Here is a 5,734-nt window from a genome sequence, read left to right as displayed (position 1 = left end):
CAAATTTCCACCACAGGAAGGGTTTGAGAGGCTAGACCACTGCTCTATGGCAACAATCTCTGTGTTGAGGAGATGAATTGAATTGAAATTATCTTTCCAACTGTTTTTCTAAAATAAGAACATTAGATATGCACTGGCCCTGCTTTTGGCTCAGTTTTGACCGTGGCTGGGGCTCACCTCCCAACACTTGACAGCCTCATTCCCTTCTCCCTAGGGACTTCTTCTTGGTGGACTGCATAAAAGTTAGGACACTGGGTGTGCCACTGATTCTGGGTGTGAGTGTGGCCAAGTCACTGGATCTCAGTTTCTTCATCCTTGACCTGAAGATTCCACCCTGTGCCCCCTACCAAGCGACATCTCAGAGCCTTTCTGGAATTGACACTCTGAGATTCTCTGATTAATATGTACCAAGCCATGTTTCACTAAACAAAAAATGACTGAATAAGACTGCTGACCATGGTCAGCAGGGCCCAGGGAACTGTGGTCCGAGCTTCAAAGGTCACTAACACACTATTCATTAACCAAACGGTCCACGTGCTGAGTTATATAACATTGTGTTCTAAGGCTATAATAGTCCATGGAGTTTCTGAACGATGAAACAAGTATGACTTACAGAGTCAGAGCCCATCATTGCATGCGGTTATCTGTGAGCTCAGGCTTGCTTTTGTCCTCCTACTTCCCGAGTCTTGTTACCTAGAGCTTTGGCCCTGATGCCACTAGTATTTTCTTCATCTATATTATTTACAAGATCATTTTATATTTTCCTACCAAAACTCTTCAGAGCTTGAGGATTTTTTTTTTTTTCTTTCATATTTTAAAATGCATTACTACGATAAAAACAAAAAGGCCTTTGGACTTCAGGCCTGGGTTTAAATTCCCTTATTTTTTACTTACTACAATTGATTTTAGGAAAATTATTATCTCTCTGAGTTTCTGTTTTCACATCTGCTAAATGGAGATACCATAGAATACTTTATAGTGTCACTGTGAGGATGAAATGAGATAAATGAAAAGATTAAGCACGATGATTAATTTTTTGTGCCTTCCTTCATATTACTAACATTTCCTAATATGATCTTTATCTTTTATTTTCCTTTTAGCCTTACTTATACTCAGCCAAACTCTGCATCAAGAGTATCCCAAGTGAAAGAAGAGGTATGCCAATGTGTATATTCGCATTCATACTCAGGAAAACTGGGTATTTGAGATTGTGATTAGAATATTGTTCTCCGTTTATGCCTCAACATCTGTGACATACCCAGGCATAGGAGAATTATAGCTATGCTTTCCTTCTTCCCTGTTTGAGCTGAATACCTATTAATTTACCTATCTCACTCTCTCTTTTCTAGGAATTCCCCAGCCTTTCTACCTACACACTGACCCACCACCTATACAGTCCTTGGGGGACCTGTGGTATAGTACATACAATTGTTATAATGATGCTCCCAAATCACAGTTCAATTATACAGAAATGAAACTCTCACTCAAGAACCTAGCTAAATCTAGATTTAACTGGTCATGACAGGTACATGTCTCAGGATGGACCCATAAACTTCTTCACCAGAAATTTGGGTTTTTGCCTTGAGAGAATTAATTCCATCTCCTATATAGGTGGCTGGATATTGAACAATCTCAGAAGCTTTCGGAGCTATTTTTCACAGTGGATATAGTTACAGATAGAAATGTAATTTGCAGTGAGAGTCAATGAAGGAAATGCATGAAGGGACATAGAGATGAGAGGGACTAATCTGAATTCCCTCCAGCCTGGCAGCCACTGGTTCTATTGATTCCCAAGAGCCACCTGCCTCCCTGCTACATACGCTTTCCATGCAACCTTCCAACGAATGCACTTATTTTTGCGTAAACAAGTTCTAGTTAAATTGTTACTTGTAACCAAAGAAGTTTAACAGATGGCTGTGATATTAAAACTCACAGCCTGCTAGTCTGGGTGACCACTGCAGCACTTAGACAAGTGACCTGTTTTCAAAGATTTTGTTGTGTAGATGTTTCCAGCAGCATTCTTTACTCCTAATAAGTTCATCCATGTTCTGATGATGTTCAGATACAAGTTTTCCAATGCACTTTTAGCTTAGGGTAGATTTTTAAGGAGTGTGGTTCATTAGAGTTAGTTGGAATATTGTGTGAAAACTTAAAACATACCCTAAGAAGAGTTTGACTGGGTTTAAATGGGGTTCAAGTTCTATGCTCTTAGGGTCCATTTAAGGAACTTCAGTGTACGACAAACATAAAACCCTTTCATCGTGACAACTAGTGTGTAGAGTGTTTCATAGTGATGACAAAAAGATCACTCAGATATATAGAAAGAAGCCAATGTTGTGCCATAGTAAAGGCATAAATTCTATACTAAATTTTATTAGCTTGAATTATGATTTTGACACTTAACAACTGTATGACTTTGGACAAGTTATTTAAACTCACCTATAAAATGGGAACCTTTACAGTAGAAATCTAAGACGCTGCCAAGTAGTATATGTAAAATTCTTAATAAGTAGTCTGGCCCAGAGTTATAGCTCAGTAAATGTTAGCTATTATTTTTACTACAGCTACGTAGCCTTAGCCAGATTTACAAATACTTAGGTGCCTTAATTCCTAATTGGAATCAAAATCTGGAAGTTATTTATAATTCAAAGTATAATTCATTGACTTACATATTTCTGTGCTGGTTAACATTCTCTTTTAAACTGTGTGCAGAAAAAAATTATACCAGTCAAAGACAGGTGATATAAAAAAATTAATTTTCTGTATTTAGGAGTTTAAAGTCTGGGGCAATCATTGAAGAAGATGAAAAAATGAATAAGTAATAAACATCAAAAATAAGTATATGGAATATATACCACTAGTGCAAAATAGTGCTAAAAATAACTGTGTATTCTACATGTGCCAGGACCTAGCCTATTTTTCTTACGTTACATACGCAAATGTGTGGATTACTGGTGAAAACCGAGGCGATTACCTCAAAGAATGCATTTCAGCTGAAACTGAAAGAAAGCAGAGGCAAAAGTTTAAAGAGATAAACAGGTGGACCTCTTCAGGATGGGAGCAGCATCGAAATAGCTCTGAAGTAGGAGGTAGAGAGATTCTGAATGTCTTTCATCAAATAATGTTTAGGCATGTGCCATGTGCTATGCACTGTATTAGTCACTAAATTTGCAAAGATAAGTAAAAATACTGACAGGAAAATTACACTCCAAAGTGGCAGACACATGAGTAAATGCCATGGGGGTCAATTCTTTGCAAATATGAAACCCACACATTTCGTTCTCCTTCCTAAATGTGATTGATTCCTTGCAGCCCTCCCCCAACTCAAGCTGGATCCAGGGAAGGAGAAGGAAACTATTGCTTAGAAAAAGAGGCCACTCATTAGTCTTAACTTTTACAACTGATTTTCTTGACATTTTTAGAAAGTCAGTAGCTCTGAAAGAGATCATGAGAGAGGAAATAATTTTCTAAATTACTTCATCCTTCTTTAGCACATCAAGAGATAAGTGAATGACTGGGTTGAAGAGATAGGCTCTCTATGGCAGGGGAAGAGATATCTCAGGATATTGGGAGAAGATGTAGAATGCCAGCTGTTGCCCTTGAGGTTGTTAAGAGAAGCGGAGGGAAAGGTGTAACACGGGAGAAGCTGAAGATCCCTGGAAGACTCCTAGCCTTCAGCTTGTTGCTGCAACAAAAAGGTCCATAAGTGATTGGATGGACGGGCAGCAGGAGGAATCCAGGTAGTGTGTCTCCCCAAGGCCCACATGCAGAGTTCAGGGGATCCTGAGGTTCCCAGATCGATAGGAGATGCTAATGAACCCAAAGAGATAGTGAGGGCTATGTTCAGAATTAGAAAGCTATGTATTCTGGGTTTCAAGCCCAGAGCAAAATAACTAGAATCACACATTTTTATGTAGGTCCATCATGTGACCCACAATACATTTTCATTGCATATCTGAGAGTACTCATGAGCCCACATCACAGGGGATTGTAATGGAGTTGGATAAGATTACACTGCTCCGAGTCTGGGTAGGGTTTTGCGGGAGGGGGTGATCTATATGCAGTATCTCATATGGACGTGATGAGGTGGATTCTTTGTAGACGTGATGTTCTTTGCTAGCATGATGATATATTCAAGTCCTTAAGGATTAGTAGGAATGACTCAGACAAAATTAAAGAGGTGGGATTGCATTCCAGACCTCAGACACCACATGAGCAAAGGTGCAGAGGAAAGAAAGAACATATTCGAGGCGCTATGAATATTTCAAATGGCTGCAGCACAGAGTTTGAGGAATGTTTTAGATTCCCAAGGAAACAGACTCTAGGACACAGATGTCAGTGTAGGAGGTTACTGGGAATTGACAACACCTGCCAGGGAGTGAGGGAGGCAGGAATGGGCACTGGGGGAAGTTGGACTGTGATGCAGATCTCAGTATTGTGAGTTCTGGAAATGGGATGGGGCTTTCAATTTGTCACAAACTAAAGCAAGGAGAGGGTTTCTGTATTCTCCTCCGACCTTAGATAAATGTTGCCTCAGGGCTAAAGGAGTGACCTTGGGTGAGACAGCTTCCTTTGCTTAAAAGCAGTTCCCAGAAAAGGGTTTCAGTTGTGAGCTATCAGCTGACAACATTTGACTGGGTGGAGACATAAGAGACTCGGAGTTGAAGGGGTACCTGGGCGGCACATCACAGTATCCACTGCGAGGTGTAAATTTGCAAAAGATGAAGTTAGAGAAGTAAGCACATACCAGGTAAACAGGGTCTTATAAATCATATTTTGGGTTTGGGCATTTTTTTTTTAAGCAGTGGGAAGTTATGGAAGAGTTTTAAGCAGGATGTTAAATCAATACAATCATGTTTGTATTTTAAAAATATCACGATGGCTGCTGTGTAGAAAATTGATTTGAGAGAGGATACTGGAGACAGGGAGACCTGTGTGGAAGCTGTTGCAGTCAAAGAGATGTGATGAGAGTTTGAATTAAGTGGCACTGGCAATAAAGAAAAGTGAACTGATTAAGGATATATAGAGAAAGCAGAATTAAAGGTATCTACTTATTGATTGATGGAATGTGGGAGTGACTGAGAAAAATGGGTGAAGATACAGTTTCTGTCCTGGGAATATGAAGTAGGAAATTTGGCCAAAGTCAATGCTATGTACTTTTCATTTCCTTTTTCTTCTTTCTGCCACATGGACGACTATTCTTGGCAACCCTCTTGCAGTTAGGAGGGACCATGTAACTATCTCTGGCTAAAGAAATATAAATGTAGGTAATGTCTGTTACTTCTGGGAGGAAGCAATAGAAACTTCTGTGGCATTCTCTAGTCTTTTTTCTTCTTTGGCAAGAAGTAGGGAGGCCATATGCTGAGATGGCAGAGCCACAGAATCAAAACAGCTGAGAATCCTGAGTCACGCTGTGGAGAACAGCTGCTTTAGACTGTTGCCCAGAAGCAAGAGAAGGACTTTGTGTGAGCTGGAAATAAACTTTACCTGTTATACTTTTGAGATTTGGTGATCATTTCTTCTCACAGAATAAGGCTAGCCTATCCTGATAAATACTGAAAGACAGAAAAGAATTTGTGTTGTGGGTTGTGTGTGTGTGTGTGTGCATGGCTAGGGGCAAAAAGAGAGGGGAGCAGAATAAGTAGAATGTGAATTTAGTTTTAGAAATGTTTAGTTTAAGATAACTGAGAGATGTTTAAGTAGACATGCCCAGTATGCAGTTAAAATACAATGG

Source organism: Rhinolophus sinicus, chromosome 2 (genome assembly GCF_057876585.1).
Source record: "Rhinolophus sinicus isolate RSI-liver-muscle chromosome 2, RSI-T2T, whole genome shotgun sequence".
In the NCBI taxonomy this organism is placed as follows: domain Eukaryota; kingdom Metazoa; phylum Chordata; class Mammalia; order Chiroptera; family Rhinolophidae; genus Rhinolophus; species Rhinolophus sinicus.
This window is presented reverse-complemented; position numbering follows the sequence as displayed.